Source organism: Heterocephalus glaber, unplaced genomic scaffold (assembly GCF_053883595.1).
Source record: "Heterocephalus glaber isolate CG9 unplaced genomic scaffold, H.glaber_assembly_v1.0 deba00001442, whole genome shotgun sequence".
Lineage (NCBI taxonomy): Eukaryota > Metazoa > Chordata > Mammalia > Rodentia > Bathyergidae > Heterocephalus > Heterocephalus glaber.
In genome coordinates this window covers 44062891-44082067 of record NW_028258296.1, presented here as the reverse complement: position 1 = coordinate 44082067, position 19177 = coordinate 44062891, and positions in this window count along the sequence as shown.

Here is a 19177-nt window from a genome sequence, read left to right as displayed (position 1 = left end):
ATTCATTCTTCCATTGAGTGCCTTCCCAAGGTTGAGGATGAGTGGGTGGGACAGGCAGCTCAGACTGGGATCCATCCTCCTGGGGTTTAAGAGAATGTTTCTGGTGGGTTTCCGTGCAATCTGAACTAAACAAGGAACATCTGATTCCCCAATACAGCTCTTAATAAATTGTTCTGTCATCTTAGATTCCCTTTAAATGGAAGAGAGATAATAATTTCTGTCCTACTTATTTCATAAGGCCATTATGAAGATTATGTGATGTTTGTAAATGCCCACACCATACAAATATGAAATAACACATAGTACCAATGTGTACAATAAATGCACACAGAATACAATGCCATCAGAAAGACTCAATAATGCAGCAAAAAATCCCCATACCCACTGACTAGCCCTGTTAAACTTTCACAATTGTCCTTGTTTGGTTCAAATCCATTTGTAAAAAAAGAAATAAAAATTGCAGGTAAAATCAAAGCCTTGTGTATCCTTGTCTTTCTCTTTCTCATTTCTTTCTAGAAATAACCATTATTATGTCTTGAATTTGTTTTTTAATCAGGCTCATGCATGTTTTAACACTTTCTCTCTGTCTATACAGTATGAGTATAGCTAGAAACAGTATATAGACTCATCAAACATAAGTAATGCTTTCCAAGTTGTTTTAAATTTATCTTTAAAATATGCTTTAGGCAAACTTCAACTTGTTTTGTTTTTTTTAAAAAAAACACCTTAATATTGTGCTAGTGAGAGTTATCTAGACAGAAGCATGTAGCTCTATAGAATTCCACTTCATACATATAATAGTAAATTTACATTCACAACGACAAACATTTGATTTGTTTCCAAATATCAACTCTTACAGTGCTACATTGAATGAATACACATCTGGCGCACATTGCATAGGTTTCTACACAGCACTGAATTTCCAATTGATGTGTGTATGTATCTGTTTAAACATAAGAATATAAATTGTGACCTGATCCATTAAATAAACTCAAACATTTGAGAAAAAGTCATATTTTCCATTCTATTTTAATAAAATATATATGGCTACCTAGAGGCAGGTCCAGGTTTTGTGAGGTCTAAAGTTAATATTCCTTTTAAAAGAATGCAAAATTCTTTTTTAGACAGGGTCTTGTCACATGTTCCAGGCTGAATACACTATGTAGCCCAAGCTGGCCTCGAATTCAGGGACCCTCCTGCCTCATCTTCCCAAGTGTTGTGATTACAGGCATGTGCCGCTACACCTGGCAGGATACAAAATTCTTAATTCAAAATTAGTAACAAGGCCTTGGAAATGAAGGGCCCTGAGGTTTGAGCCTCATTAGTTTCAAGATGAATACCCTTCTGATAAGGTACAATGAGTAGATTCGACAATTCACTAGCAATGTGTCTCTAATAGCAGTTTGATAGACGTTACACTATATCTAAAAGTGAGCCAGCCAGACCATAAGATGTGAAGATTTTCAACTTTGAATTGTCACAAATGTATACACCATGTCACCACCAACCACCACCACAACCACCACCATCACCAAGACATATATCATTTATCTTTCCAAAGAGCTCCTTTCTGCTCTTTTGCAGTCAATCCCTAGTCAACCACTGATTTGCTTTCTGTCATTATAAATGTGTTTTGCTTTCCTCTAGAATTTCAAATAAATTATATATTATGTTCTTTTATTGAAATGAATTTCAAATGAAATTATACGCTATGTACTCATCTGTGTATGACTTCTCCACTCCACAAAATGTTTTTGATCTCATCCATATCATTACACACACCATTAGTTTAATCTGTTCTGTTGCTGAGTAGTCTGTAATATGAACTACTGTGGTATGATCAAAAAGTGAGATGAATGCTGAAAAAAAATTTTAAAAACATTTTATTGCAGTAAAAGACACGTCATTAATCCCCTTCAACATACTACCGCTTGCTTTGAACACACTTACCCCCATCATTCTTGCCAGTTTCTGAAGCAGTTCTGGAAGTTCTCTTTCATGAGTGACATTTTAGTTGCACGGTTGCAGCTGCTTTGATGTCCTGAACTAATTTAAATTTTTTTTTTTTTTTTTTTTTTTTTTTTTGGTACCAGGGATCAAACTCGGGTCCTTGCACTTGCAGAGCAGGCGGCAGAACCACTGAGCCAGATCCCCGGCTGATTTAAAATTTTTACCTTTTGTGGTCATTTCAACTCTGAGAAAGAGTCAGAAGTCACACAGTGTCAAATACAGTAGATGAGGATACATGGCAATGTTTTTATTTGACAGAAATTCCTGTCTTTCGATCAGTGAGGTATGATCACAAAATATGATAAATGTTTAAATTTTAAAATGTATTACAGTTAAAGACACATTGCCATTAATCCTCCCCCTCACTTCAAACATAATTGTCCCATCATTTTGGCAATGTGTCTTTTACTATAATAAGTTTTTTTAAAAAATCAATATGTTTACCTTAGTTTTTGATTCCCTTAGTATTCTCACCCTTTGTATGATCCATCAGCTTCTTTGTCCATTCACCTGCTGAAGTACATTTGTATTGTTTCCATTTCTTTTGCTGTTATGAGTAGAGCCACTAGAAACATACTTGTACACATTTTTGTGTGAATGTAAGTTTTTATTTCTAAGGTGAATACCCCAAAATGGAGTTGCTAGGTCATAAGTAGATACTTAACTTCATATGAAACTGCCAAATTTTTCTCCCAAGTGGCTGTACCCCTTTGTATTCCCACCAACAATGTACTCTAGTTGCTTTGCATCTTCTCCGGAAACTTGTAATATTATATGTATATGTGGTGGTATCACATTGCAGTTTTAATTTGCATTTCTCCAGTGGCTAATAATGTTAAATGTCTTTTGATGGGTTTATTTTGTCATTTGAGTATCTTCTTTGGGGAAGTACTCAGTTCAAATTTTTGTTCCTTTAAAAATTGGATTTTGTGCTTTTTACTATTGAGTTTTGAGAATTCCTTATACATTCTGGATACAAGTTCTTTGTTGTGTATGTGATTTGCATATATTTTCTCCCTGTATCCAGTTTTTTTTTCATTCTTCTGACATTGTTTTTGGAGAGCAAAAGTGCTGGATATAGTAAGTCTTAAAATAGAGTAATAATTCACCAACTTTTTTCTTCAAAATTATTTTAGCTATTCTGCTTTCTTTGTCTTTCAAAATAAGACAAGATAAGCTTGTCTATATCAAAAATTAGGCTTGTATTTTTATTGTAATTGCATTAAATCTGTAGATCTATCTAGGGAAAATGGATATCATTATTATATTCAGTTTTCTGATCCATGAACATGGGATGCTTCTCCATTTACTTAAGTATTCTTTGGTTTTGTTTCATCAGTATTTTGTAGTTTTAAGCATACAGATTATGTACATATTGTGGTAGACTTAAACATTAGTACTTAATTTTGGGGATGCCATTGTAAATGGTATTATTTCAAGTCTATTTTTAATACATAATTGGTAGTATATAGAAATATGATTTGTTTCTATTAATATTATATCCTGTGACCTTTACAATTTCATGTTTTGGGCATAGTGGTTCATGCCTATAATCCCAGCCCTTAGGAGGCTGAGGCAGGAGGATCACTGTGAGTTTGAGGTCATAAACAAAAGAACATTGAAGGAAGTTATATAAACAGAGACTGCTATTAGGATCATCAAATACAATCCTGTACTGTAAGGTATACTATATGATATGATGTCATGACTAAGGTACCAGATTGTATATTTAATTTTTTTTAAAAAAAATGAAGGACAGTATAGAGGGGCGAGAGGGAAGGAGGAAAGGCAAAAAAGAGGGAGGAGAGAGAGAGAAGGGGAGGGAGGGAAGGAAGAGGGGAAAAGAGAGAGATTTTTGCAAGGTTTTTTTTTTTTTTTTGCTTTCTTTGGGAGTTGGCACCAAACACCAAAATATTATATTTTATTTCATTAAACGTTCAGAATTTATAACATTTTAAAATTCAGTAAAACTGCTGCAAACTCACATGCCTCCAAGAAAAATCCTTGTACTGTTGCTTTTAATCTGAGTGAAACAGAAAACCAGGTGAATTGGCTAGGACTCTTACGGTGTCAACACCCAACTCAAATAGGCTTTAGCAAGAAATGTAATTTATTGTCTCCTATAACTGAGATGCCAAAGAGTTTTAGTAGTCATGGCTGCTCCAGGGCTCAAATTATAACAACAGAACTGTGTTCCCTCTTTGCCTGTCTCAGTATCTCTTTCTCTGTGTGGTTGTCTGTCTCTCTTTCTCTAGCTCTCCTTCTGTTCTGCCTTCCTCTACACTGGCCTCATTTTCCTGAATAAACCTCCCTCATGATAGCACATACCTGTCCGGATGTAACCTTAACAACCTCGCAAACCCATGAGAATTACAAGCAAAGTTCTAGGTAGGGATCCCTATGGCACACATTGGGGTACATGCCCATTTCAGAATCAATTATTGTGACCAAGGGACTGGCTGGATCTTGGTTGTGTCCTCACTCTTAGAATTTATGGGTAGTATCAACCCTTCAAAACCCAAAAAAACTGAAAAGGAAAAGGAAAATCAGGGTGCTACTACTTATGAAGAAAGATTAGTGAGCAAGCATATAGGTTCACTATGTCAGATAACTGAACTGTATCTAGAAATATGGCAAATTGGCTCTAAATGAGACTCTGATGTTTCTCATTAAGCCCCTAAGGTGTATAAATTTTGTGACATCTCCTTTGGTAGTTCCAGATGGCTTTGCAGAGCTGAGGGCAGAATGTTCTTTGGTGGAATCACCTTCCTCTCTGGGTTCTTTGTGTTGGCATTCCCTGGAGTTTTATTCACTGAATAATTAAACTGCCACATAAATGATCTCTAGAGAAGGAGAGAAGTTACTATAATCTGACAAGCAGTATTTCTCTCTTTCTGAATTGTACTAGTAAATCAATCACTAGGCTGTCAAGAGAATCTTACTTGAGCCAACTGGAGTTCAGATAGAAAACTCTAAATGTAAAATTAAGAATTTGGGGTTGTTTCCCAGAATAGAGTTAATTTTCAAAACGGAGAATTGATTCAATAAATATCAACTGAATACTGCTGTGGCCATTACTAGTTGCATTCACAATATTTATTTCTCCATTTAGCCATCTGGTGAAAGTGATTTGAACAAGATTAATACTACATTTCGTTTTGGGATAGACTCTGAACAGCTTATGGCAGTGGTGGCAAGCCTATGGCATGTATATTTGTTTTTCTTTTAAGACAAAAGATGTTAATGTATGGGTTGTTTTCTCTAAACTAAAACCTCAGTATTCAAGTTTAATTGCAGTGTTGGCACTTTGCAATAAATAAGTTGGTTTTGGGTTGCAGTTTAGGCACTTGTCTCTAAAATTTTCACCATCACTGGCTTATGGCAATACTCCTGGTCACGGTGATTTGTTAAAGGATGGTCACATGACCAAATTTAAGCCAATTATACTCAATTCTCAATACTATACTCAACATCTAAGTGAACAAGAGTCCCTCCATCCCCATCTGCCTTAACTAGATGTAAATCTATAACCACATAGTCTCAGGAACTGTTGACAGCCACTTTGCATCAGGAAGGAAGAGTTTTCTAATTAAACCAGTCTGAAGGAAACAGAGCAGAAAAACTGATGCATGTTGGGAGCAATGCTACGTAATTCTAGGGAAAAATCATTTGGTTAGCCTAGTTCTCTTGCCTACAGCCCAGCTACAGAATAACTCCAGTTTGGCCTCTGGTCACAACTGAGACTTCAGTGATCCAGTGATGCGGTGATTCTCCAGGACAAGAAACATCCTGGGAGAACAAACATCTGCTCAGTTCCTCCTTGTTCTTGGACTGTTAACATCTTGTTTACCCGAGATGTACTGAACTCTCTGCAAGCCTTCTGTTACACCTTGTTTATCCCAATGTGAACTACTGAATTCTCTGCAAGTCATTTGTTACGAGGTACTGAATAAAAGGTGTGGTAAGCTGGGGGCTTTTGTCTTTGCCGCCCAGAGCAGCACTGATCAGACCCAAAGATCAGCTTCTTCTCAGTCTCATTTTTCTACCTTTCCTGTAATTCGCCATGTGCTGCCGTGGCTCGCAGGAGACCAGGACTCACTGCAGAGGTTCTGGTAACGTCCCCTTCCCCTGTCCCCTACAGATACATAAAACCTCCAGGGCATGGTGGCACATATCTGTAATCCCAGCACTAGGGAGGCTGAGGCAGGAGGATCACAGTGAGTTTGAGGCCAACCTGGGCTACATAATGAGTTCAAGGCCAGTTTGAATTACATGGTGAGTAGAAAAGAACATCCAGATAGCGATATTGTTATTTGAGCTGTTAAATCAAGCCAAACCTGAAACAATATACTTTGAACTTTTCAGCAATATGCATTAATAAACTCCTTTTAGTTTTAAAAATCAGTTTTGATAGCATTCTCTGTTACCTGTTATTCTGACACCAGCCTCAATTGCAATAGTATTCTGATCCTAACTACATGGAGTTAGTGTCAGACTCCACAGGGTACAATCCTCAGAAAGACCAGTCTTACTTCAGATGCCAGCCATAGTTTGGGGGGCTGGGGGGTTGTCCTAAATTTCTGACTGGCTAAAAATTCAGTTGTTCCCATGACCCCTCATATTCAGTAAGTTGCACAAATGACTCACAGAACACAAAAAGCACTATTTATAATTATAGTTTTATTATGATGAATATATATCAAATCCAGTCAAAGAAAGAGGTGTGAGGCAATGTCTAGGAGAGTTTTGAATGCAGAGTGTCTTATGGTCTCTCCCTGTGGATGTCAGGATGCAACACTTTCCCAGCACACTCACGTGTTTACCAAACAAGGAGCCCCTCTGAGCCTTGGTGTTCAAAGTTCTTACTGGGATTTCATTATGTCAAATGATTGATTGAATTATTGACCATGTGATTGAACTCAGCCTTCAGCCATGTCAGATGTGTTTCCTTAAGCTCTCCCTCCTTTTGTCCCCTAAGAATAAGTTCAGTCCCCCGTCATCTGTCACTTGAACTCCTAGCATAGCCTCTGATTTTTCACCCTTTTCCATACTAGGTTTTCACTGCTTTGGCCTCACTCTGACAGATTTTCTGCTTTGATTAAGCCCCAAGAGGGTGGCTTAGCTGAAAAAAGCAGGGATGGAATTTCTTTGAGTGTATTTAACCTGCAAAATCCAAAGATATTCTTTAAAACTCTCATTGTCTGAAACAGAGACTATAGTTAGGGAGGAAATTTAGGTTGCTTCTCCTTATTGCTCCCACTATCTCTAAAAATCTCTGCCTTTTTGAGGCTCATGTTGTTTAACCATTTAGTTTTTCTCTCTTCTCAAAGCAATTATATTCCAAACTGCTGGCCATTTTCCCTCATTCTCTGAAGATCTACAAGGACCTGTTCACAGCCTTCCTCTTTTCTCTTCTGTCGTTCTCCTGGGCAGTTTCAAGGTCCATGTGGCCTTTTAGTTGCATGTTCTCATGACCTCCAATCCAACAACTTTCTTTTCACCTCCACATCCTATACTCTTCTCTTTTTATACTACAATCTTTCCCTAGGCTCTGTTGTTAACTCTTACAGTTTTATATATAGTCTGTATGCTGAGGACTCCCAATCATTTTTCCAGTCCAGACATCTCTGAAATCCACACCCCTACATTCAATTGTCTTTCTCATCCCCTGTACATTTCTCATACTCAAGCATCTCAAACTTAGCCTCTCAAGACTTAGCTATTGCTAAGTAAGTGATTCCATTCACCATTCAGTTGTACAAATATGTTTGCCTCATTTACTTTAAGTCCTATTTATCCTATGTCCAAGTATATCTTAAATCAATTTACTTCTTCTCACTGTTCATAATACTACTACCACTCTAACCTAAGCCTCCATCGCCTTTTGCCTGGAGTACTGAAATAGTGTCCATCTAGACTCCCTGCACATTCTTTAATCTTTCATCCATTCTTTACATATGGGCCATCATAACTTATTTAATGCAAATTTTATCTTGTCATTCTCCTGCTTAAATCCTTTCAACAAGGCCTAATGTGATCTAGTTCCCTCAGTCTTTCTAGTTTGCTCTACTCCGACTTTCCCCTGATTCCCTGGCTGCGACAAATGGTCTCTCTTTCCTGGAGGTGTCAAGTTCCTTCATTATCGTCATACAGTTCCTTCTACTTTGAACACTTCCTGTGCCCTGCACCTATCTCCATCTGTCCTTTACTGTGTGACAGGAGCTATTCTCTGAATGAGACATAACCCCTCTCTCCTTAAGGAATTCACATACAAGTAGGCAAAAAGAAATCAAGTACAGTATTATAAATACAATATAAGTATGGGCAAAGGAGAAAATATTTACCTATTGGTGAGAGTCAGGAAAGGGCATTTTGGTAGAAGGACCAGCAGATTCCATGGATATAAGCTTTTGGTACTACCAGAGAATAAAGGCAAGGAAATGGCAGGAGACATGGCTGTAAATTCCTTGGGTGGTAAGTTAAGGGGCTTACTTTACCCTACATGCAAAGAGGATGTCCTTCACAAAGGGTCTTATGTGAGGGAGACATTTTAAAAGATATCAGCTCTAGCACTACCAAATTGTAGCAGTGTGGCATAAAGGCCTGAATACAGAGCAAGGTGAAGGCAGAACGTCAAATAGAAGAATACTAAAACAGTCCAACAAATGATGATAGCAACTGAATTGAAGCAGAGATACTGAGAATGGAGAGATGATTAACTGAAGAGATTTTAAAGAAATAAAGTAGGTTAAGACCTGATACCTGAGCAACATACAATTTCTTGCCCTTATGGAGCTTGCATTCTAGTGGGGGGACAGATAATACATCTAATAAATAAATGCATATGTGGGATAATCCTTATAGTGTTATGAGCTAAGAAAAATAGAACAGAGTAAAAGCATAGCAAATTAAGACCAGAATTAGATAGGGTAGTCCCCCTACAGAAGTGACATATGAATAGAGACCTGAATGTTTCGAGGTAATGAGCCATGTGAATGTTTGGGTAGAGTACTTCAGGCAGAGTGAACAGCAAGTGCAAAGAGGCAGAGGTAGCAATGAATATTGCATATATTTGAGAAACAACAATGAAGTTAGTATGGCTGAAGCAAGAAAAAAGGAAAGGAAGAATGGAAGGATATGAGGTCAAATAGAGCAATATGTCAGGTCTTGAGAACCTCACAGATCATGGAAAGAACTTTGAATTTTTAAGTGTGATGTGAATCATTGGAAAATTTTGAACAGGAAAGTGGCATATCCTGATGTACTCTAAAAGAACTACCCAGAATAGACTACAGTGGGAGAAGAATGAAACCAGCATAGTCAATTAGAAGGAAGGGATCTAGGTGGGAGATGATGATAGTGTGGATGAGAGTAATAGTGACCAAGGTGGTGGGAACTCATTAATTAGAGTTGGAGTATATTTAGATGGCAGGGATAATGGAATGGACTGAACAATTGAATTAAAAATAGAGGAGTTAATGATTATTTGAACATCTTTACCTGAGCAACTGGGTGAATGGTAGAACCATTTACTGAGATGGAGAAGACTGAAGATAACAAAATTTGGGCAGCAAGAAATCAAAAGTTCAGCTTTGGTTGTGCTTAGTTTGGAACACTGACATCCACACAGAGGAGGCTGGTGAAGACAGGAGTCTGGAATTCAGTGGAGAGGCTGAGATTGGAATCGTTTATATCATTTTAGACGATATCTAAAATCATGAAATTGTTGATATTTTCTAAGAAATTAGTGTAAGCAAACAGTAAGTGGAAATCTGAGAATGGAATTCTAATGCATACCCCAAATGCTTAGAGGTTGAGAAAAGAAAGAGGTTCCAACGAAGAGACTGGGAAGAAAAGGCCAGTGAGGGGAGAAGAAAATCATTAGGAGGTGGAAGCTTGTTAAGGACAGTCGCTTAAGAAAGAGGGAATGATCAGCTGGTCAAGTGGTGCTGTTTGGGTCAAATAAATTGAGAGCTGGATTAGGAACACGAAGGCAATCGGCAATTTTGAGAAGACCAATTTCAGAAACGTCATGAGGATAAAAGTCTCATTGACATAGACTAAGATACAGCACAAAGAAAGTGAGAAGTTTCACTGTACAAAGGGGAGCACAGAAATACGACAGTAGCTGTGGAGACACATGTAATCAAGGGAGGGGGTTTTTTCATGAAGAAAGAAAAAATTGGAGATGTAGGGATGGACTAAGTATGGGAGAAAAGTCCTTCTGTAGGTGAGTTCTGTAGCTTTCTGGATCTTTAACCTTAGAGCTCAATGGAGAGGTGGAGGCTAGAGGTAGATGTTGGAATGCTCAATTTGCATATGACAGGAACAAATGTAAGCCTGAACGAAATTCCTTGGAGACAGTAAAAGACAGAAAGTAAGGACAGACCTCCAAAGAATCAAAAAATGTTAAGGAAATAAGGGAGCTATATATGTCTTCCTCAGTAAGGAAGACTGAGAAGAAATGTCTTCTCTTTTTTAGTGCGTGTGTGCGCACACACGTGTGTGTGTGCACGCGTGTATGTGTGTGTGTGTGTGTGTTTCAGAACTGAACCCAAGGCCTTTACACTGAGTTACATCCTCAGCCCTTTTTTCATTTTTTAATTACAGACAGGGTCTCAGTAAGTCACTAAGTTGCCCAGGCTGGGCTTGAACTTATGATCCTCCTATCTAAGCCTCTCATAGTGTTGGGATTATAGATGTGTGCCACTGTCTTAGTCACTTTCTTTGTTGTTGAGAACAATACCCAACACCCACAAATTAAAGGAAAAGAGGCTTATTTTGGCTCATGATTTTAGTCCATCGTAGGCCAGCTCCAACACAGGAACGTGTGGTGGAAGGGCCAAGGCGGTGAAGACCTGCTCATGGCTTGGCACCTGGAAAGCAGAGAGCATAGGGAGGAGGCGGGAAGGGAAATAAGGCCACACCCTCAGTGACCTGCCTCTTTTAACCAGACTCCCACCTCCTAAGAGAAAATTAGCTGTACATCCTTGTAATCCAATCACCTTCCAAAAGCTCTGTCTACCATCCCACCAGGCTCTTATGTAAGATCTAGATATAAACCGTAACAGCCATGGTGTTTCCAATATTTTCATACCCAGAATACGTACCATATTGTTTCACCCTTAATGCCTGAAAAGCTTTCCCTTCTCTGCATTTCATTCCCATCTCTCATAGTGATTCATGTATGTCTTTTTTTCACTTTTTTATTAGTACATATCTGTCACATATATTGATCATATTCATCATAGGGAATTTGTAAATGTACCTAATATGTCTTAATTCTTTTTTTCCCATTTTCATCCCCTCCATTCAAACTTTCTTCCCCTTCCATTTACAAAAGTTTTGTTTACATTTTTTCCTTCCATTCTCTTTTCTTTTCCTTTTTCATCCCTTCCCTTTCCTCTCCCCACTCCCTTGCTTCCCTTCCCATTTGAACATGTTCTTCTTACTTCCCCATATCTAGCCTCCATTACGCTCCTTGTTTATCCTTTGGGTTCATCACAAAAGAGAAACAGTGTGATATTTAAACAGTGTCCAGTTTATTTCACTTAAGATTATAGTCTCAAGGTATAACCATTTTACTACAAACAACTCAAGTTTATCCTTCTTTACGGCAGAGTAGTACTCCATTGTATATAAATACCACATTTTCTTTATTCATCTTTTGATGGGTATATGGGCTGTTTCCAAGATTTAGCTATTATAAATTTTGCTGCTATAAACATGGGTATGTGTGTATCACTGTGGTATGATGCTTTTCACTCTTTCAGGAAGACACCTAGGAGGAGAACAGCTGAATCAAATGAAACCTCTAGTTTTAGTTTTTTGAGGAATCTCCATGCTGATTTCCACAGTGGTTGCACCAGTCTACACTCCCATCAGCAATGGAGAAGGGTTCCTTTTCCCCCACAGCCTCACCAGGATTTGTTATTGCTTGATTTTTTTGATTATAGCCATTCTTTCTGGAGTGAGATGGAATCTCAGTGTTATTTTCATTTGTATTTCTTTATTTCTTTATTTCTTTTTTTGGTACCGGGGATCGAACTCGGGTCCTTGGGCTTGTGCAGCAGGTGGCAAAACCACTGAGCTAAATCTCTGGCTCATTTGTATTTCTTGAATGACAAGTGATGTTTGAGTATCTTTTTCATATATTTATTTGCTATTTGTACTTCTTCATCTGAGAAATGTCTACTCATTTCAGATGCCCGTTTTTGGATTGGGTCTTTAAATTTGGGGGAGTCTGAGTTTTTTGAGTTCTTCATATATTCTAGATATTAGTTTTTTATCTGAGAAGTAATTGGTTAAAATTTTTCCCATTCTATGGGTTATCTTTTCACCCTGTTGGTGGTTTCCTTTGTTGTGCAGAAGCTTTTTAATTTGATGTGATCCTGTTGATTTTTTGTAATATTTCCTGTGCAACTGCAGTTTTGTTCCTAAAGTCTTTGCCTACTCCTATATCTTCTAGAGTTTTAATCTATTCTATCTTCCAGTGGATTAAGTGTTTCAGTTTTGCTAATCAGATCTTTGATCCATTTTGATTTTAGTATAGTGCGTGGTGAGAGATATGGGTCTAGGTTCAATTTTCAATATGTGGAAAGCCAGTTCTTCCAGCACAATTTATTGAAAAGGCTATCTTTCTTCCAGTGAAGGTGTTTGGCTCCGTTGTCAAAGATAAAGTAGCTGAGTGTGCTTGGAATTGTTTCTTCATCTTCTGTTCAATTAATCCTCAGGTCTGTGTTTTTTTGTTTTTTGTTTTTGTCAGTACCATGCTGTTTTTAACATGGTAGCTTGGTAGTATAACTACAAATCGAGGATAGTGATGCCCGCTGCCTTGCCATTGTTGCCCAGAAATGCTTTTGGCTCATCTAGGTCTCTTCTGGTTCCATATGAATTTTAGGATTGTTTTCTCCAGTTCTGTGAAGAATGCTATTGGTATTTTGATTGGAATTGCATTAAATCTGTGTAACAGTTTTGGAAGTACATGGCTATTTTCACTATATTGGTTCTGCTTATCCAAGAACAGAAGATATCTTTCCTTTTTCTGATGTCCTCTTCAATCTCTTTTTTCAGAGTACTGCAGTTTTTCTTGTATAGGTCTTTCACTTCCTTTGTTAGATTGATTCTTAAATGTTTCATTTTTCTTAATGCTACTGTGAAAGGTATTGTTTTCCTAATTTTTATCTCAGTGAGTTTGTGTACAAGAATGCTATTGATTTTTGAGTGTAAATTTTGTATCCTGCTATGCTGCTAAATTTGGTTCTTAGCTCTACCAGTCTTTTGGTGGAGTTTTTGGGGTTTTCTATGTAGAAGATCATGTCATCAGTGAATAATGATAATTTAACTTCCTCCTTTCCTATTCATATTCCTTTAATTTCTTTCTCTTGTCTAATTGTTCTGGTTGATGTTTCCAGAACTGTATTGAACAGAAGTAGTGATAGTAGGCATCCTTGTCTAGTTTCTGATGTTAGAGTGAAAGCTTTCAGTTTTTGATTTAGTATGATGTTGGCTGATGGTTTGTCATAGATGACTTTTATCAGATTGAGATAAAGACCTTGTATTCCAATTTCTGTAGGGTTTTTAATCATAAATGGATGTTGGACATGCAAATGCCTTTTCTGCATCTCTTGGGATGATCATGTGGTTTGTTTTTTGGTTTGTTTTTTTTTTTTGGTACCAGGGATCGAACTTGGGACCTTGTGCTTGCAAAGCAGGTGGCAGAACCACTGAGCTAAATCCTTGGCCCAATCATGTGGTTTTTGTGCTTGCTTCTGTTTACGTGGTGAATTACATTTATTGATTTGTGTATGTCAAACCATCCTTGCATCCCTGGGATGAATCCTATTTGGTCATTGTGTGTAATCTTTGTGATGATTTGCTGCATTCTGTTTGCCAGTATCTTACTGAGGATTTTTGTATCTATGTTCATTAAGAAGATTGGCCTGTAGTTCTCTTTTTTGGTTGGATCCTTCTCTGATTTTGGTGGCAGGGTAATGCTTGCTTTCAGGAATGAGTTTGGGACTATTGCTTCCCTTTCAATTTCATTAAAGAGTTTGAGGGGTACTGGTGTTAAATCTTCTCTAAAGTTTTTATAGAATTCAACAGTAAATCTGTCAGGACCTGGCTTTTTTTGGTTGGTAGTTTTTAAAAATTATTTCTCAAATTTCATTGACTGATAATGGGTTATTTAGAAGTTTTATATCTTCTTGATTTAGCTTTGGTAATTCATATGTATCTCTAGGGATCTGTCCATTTCTTCCAAGTTTTTCATCTCATTAGAATACAGGTTCTCAAAGTAGGTATTGATGATACTCTAGATTTCTTCAGGGTCCATTGTGATTTTGCCCTTTTCATTCCTAATTGCATGCATTTAAGTATTTTTTCCTTTTTTTGATAAGCTTGGCAAAGAGTTTGTCTATTTAATCTTATCAAAAACCCCAACTCTTCCATTCATTAATTCTTTGTATTGTTTTCTTAGTTTAAATGAACTAATTTCAGCTTTGATCTTTATAATTTCCTCCCTCATATAAGCTTTGGGTTTAACTTGTTCTTCTTTTTCTAGAAGCTTGAGGTTCAACATTAGGTTATTTGTGCTTACTCTGCTTTTCTGATGTGGGAATTCAATGCTATAAATTTCCCTCATAGGACTACTTTCACTGGGTCCCATAAGTTCCAGTATATTGTACTGGTATTAATATTTAATTGTAGAAATTATCTAATTTATTTTTTAGTTACATCTGTGACCCCTTGGTTGTTCAGGAGGGTGTTATTTAATTTCTATGTGTTTATGTAGTTTTTGTGGTTTCTTTTGCTATTGGTTTCCAGTATCATTGCACTATGATCTGATAGTATGCATGGGACAGTTTCAATTTCTTTGCATTTACTTAAACATGTTCTATGAGCTAGTATGTGGTCCATTTTGGAGAAAGTCTGTGTGTTTCTGAGAAGAATGTGTATTCTGTTGTTGTGGAGTGGAACATTCTATAGCTATTTACTAAGACCATTTGCTTAAAGTTTGGTTCAGCTCTGATATTTCTTTCTTGAATTTTTGTCTAGTTGATCTCTCTATTTGTGACAGTGGGGTATTGAGGTCCCTTATTACAACTGTATTAGTGCTTATATGATTTTTCATGTCCATTAATGTTTGTTTTATATAATTTATATGTATTATATATGTTATATATATGCACACTGGTATTTGATGCTTATATATTTATGATTGTTATTTCTTCATCTTCACTTGTTCCATTAACAAGTATGTAGTGACCTTCTGTGTCTTTTCTGATCAGTCTTGGCTTGAGATCCACTTTGTTTGCAAATAGAATAGCTACCCCTGCTTTTTTCTGGGTTTCTGTAGCATGGAGTATTGTTTTCCATCCTTTACCTCTCAGTCTTTGAATTTTGCTTGAGTTAAATGTGTTTCTTTTATGCAGTATATCTTCAGATATTGTTTTTTGATCCATTCTGCCAATCTGTTTCTTTTTATTGGTGAAGTGAGACCATTTACATTGATGGTTATAACTGATATGTATCAACTTATCTTTGTCATGTTATTTTCCTGTTGTTGGTTCCCTTTCTCCCCCCCCCCCATTAAGTTTATTGGTACATTTTAGGCATAAAATACAGTTACATTCATCATTGGGATCTTGTACCTTTACATAAGTATCTTGGTTCTTATTTTTTCCCTTTCCCCTGCCCTCCCTTCCCTATTTGCAAAGACTTTGTTTCCATTCGTTTTCTTTTCTCATATTTTTTCCTTTCCCTTCTTTCCTTTCCCCTACCCCTCCCACTTCCCCTGCTCCTTTAGACATTTTCTTCCTATTACACAATATCAATTATAAATTTTTAAAATTACAATATCAAGATCTAGAAGACATTACCACAGAATTTAAAAGGATATAGAAAGCATATTTCAAAAATCTGTTTTGAAATAAATTTGACAACTTCTAAGAAGTACCTTGGAAGACAAATTAATGAAACTAACTCTGGAAGGAATGTAAATTTGAATAGCACCTATTAAAGAAAATATATTCCTAGCTTGAAAACCTACCTATATGACAACAACAGGCTCATATACATTTTAACTGATAAATTATGTCAAACATTTAAAGCAGAAAAAAGAAGGAACACTTCTCCCCTCATTTTAGGAACTCAACATTGTGCTAATCCTAAAACTGGATAAAGATAATAGAAGAAAAAAGTATGAACATAGATAGAAATTTGTTTAACAAAACAAACTATTAGAAGTCAGATCTGGCAGTATGTAGAAAGTGGTTTTACTATAGGGATGGCAGTGTTGGTTCAGCACTGGAAGATCCATCCCCAAAAGTCATCATTTTAACAGAGGAAAGGAAAAAGCCATATGATCCTGTCAGTAGTTGGAGAAAAAGTATTGGACTAAATTCTACACCTGATCATGGTAAAAGCTATCAGGAGACTAGAAGTAGAACAGAATCTTCTCAACAAATTAAAGACATGTACTCCATACTTCCAGCAAAAACACCTTATATGAATAGAGAAAATACAATGCTTTCTCCCTAAGGTGGGGAACAAGGGTAGATATGCCTACTCTTCATCTGTCCATTAAACTTTGAAACACAGGCCCAAACCAAAATAGTCTGGGAATAAAATGACACAATTAGGGTAGGATTGGCAAGGTAGATGCAAAATCTTTATATGTAGATGAAATGATCATCTACAGAGAAAATACTAAGACATCTCTAGGATTGTATTTGAATTTAGCAGGATTAGAAAACACAAGGTATATATAAAAATTCAGGTCTATGTATACTTGCTATCAATGAAGAATTGGATATTGAAATTTAAAAGTTATGTAGGAGTACAAAGGACCCAGAAAAGTAAAAAGGAAAAGAAAAGAACAACAGTGTTGGAAGGCATTTAGTACGTATTTTAAGACTTCCTCTAAAGCTACAGTAATCAAGGCAGTGTTGATGTAAGGAAAGATGTATAGATCATTGGAATAAAACAGAGAATCTAGAAATAGAACCACACATATATGACCCACTGAGTTTTGAAAGATTATTTAACATTAACATTTTATTGAACATAAACTCAATTCAAGAGGAGAGGTAAAAATAGTGTTTTCAGCAAACAGCACTAGAACACCTGGTATCTGTATATAAAAAATTAACCTCAACCCTTTATTTCCATACATAAAAATAACTTGAAAGGATCTATGAACCTAAATATGAAAGACTAAAACTATAAAACTTTAAGAAGAAATTATGAGGGAAAATGTTTATGAATTTAGGGTAGGCAAGAATTTCCTAGGATATAAAAAACATGATGTATAAAAGAAAAAAATTGATAAATGAGATTCCATTAAATTATAACTTTAAATAATATCATTAAGAAAATGAAAAGTAGTCCTTAAACAGACCATATTCATAATGCATATAACCTATGACCAGAATATATAAAGAACTCTTACAGCTCATTATTAGACAACTCAATTAAAAAGTAGACACAAGAAGATGATAAATAGCCAGTCCAGCACAAGGAAAGGTGTGAAACACTAGAATCAGAAAAATACTAATCAGTACAATAACACGATCATATTATACACTCATTAGGGAGATGAAATTAAAAGTTTTAAAAGAACAAATGTCAGCTTAGGTGTGAACCAGATAGAACTTTCTAATACTGCTGATGTGAATGTAAAATGATAAAACCATTTTGGAAAACAATATAGAAATTTCTTGTATTACTGTTAAGAACCAACAGTCCTGTTCTTAAATTTTTATTTGAGAGGAATGAAAACACATGTTCACAATAGATTTGTACATGCAAGTTAAGTATCCCTTATTTGAAATTCTTGGGACCAGAGTGTTTCAGATTTTCATGTGAAATCCACTTGATCTGCAATGAGGATAGCTACTCCTGCATTTTTTTTCAGGTTCCTGTCACATGGAGTATTGTTTTCCACCCTTTAACTTTCAGACTATGAGTTTCTTTTTGAATTAAATGTGTTTCTTCTATGCAGCATATTGTTGGATCTTGCTTCTTGACCCATTCTGCCAGTCTATTTCTTTTGATTGGTGAATTGAGACCATTAATATTGATGGTTATAACTCATATATATTGACTTATCATTGTCATGACTTCTTCTGTTTGTTGGATTCTCCCCCTTTGCATTTAATTTCTTGTTGCGCTCGACAGATTCATTCTGCTGGGCTTCCTGGGGTTGTGATCCTCATTGTTTTGTCCTGGGATATTGTCTAAAATTTTTTGGAGTGCTGGTTTGGTATTCATGAAGTTCCTAAGGTGCTCTTTGTCATGAAAGTATCTTATTTCTCCATCAATTTTGAAAGATAATTTTGCAAGGTACATCAATCTGGGTTGCAGGCTGTTTTCTTTTAGGTCTTGAAATACATCACTCCAAGCTCTTCTTGCCTTGAGGGTTTGTGTTGAGAAGTCTGCTGTGATTCTGATGGGCTTTCCTTTGTACGTGATTTGTTTCTTTTCTCTAACTGCTTGTAGAATTTTGTTCCTCTGTTGGGTTTCTGGAATCTTAACTATATCTTAACTATTATATGCATATGTGTAGACTATTTTTTTGATCAAGGCTATTTGGAGTCCTATATGCCTCACTTATCTGTATGTCAAGTTCTTTTCCTCTGCTTGGAAAGTTTTCTGCCGTCACTTCTGTGAACAGTTTTTTTATGTCATCTGCACTCTCTCCTGTTTCTTCATTGACTCCAATCAGTCTTGTGTTATTCTTCTTTGTATCATCTAGCAGCTGCTGGATTGGTTTCTCGTGGTCCCTTACAATTGTAAAGAAAATTTTCTTTTCCTGGTCATTAATTGCAATTTTATCTCCTATATCTGAAATTCTGTCCTCACATTGGTTCATTCTGCTGCATAGACTTTCAATGGAGTTTTTAATCTCCTGGAAATCTGTTTGTATCTGTTTTATAGATTCCATTTGTTTCCTATGTTGGGATTCCATCATGTTCCTCAGCTCCTCAATTTTTTTATCTGTGTCCTCTCTAGACTTATTAATCATGTCTTGCACTATGGGCACAATCTCTGTTGTTATCTGAGAAATTATTTCTGATTTCCTTTTTTCCAGATCCTCTTTTGTTGCCAGTTCAGGGGGTTGAGGTGGTTGAGTATCACAGTATTCCATCTCATTTCCTTTTAGGGG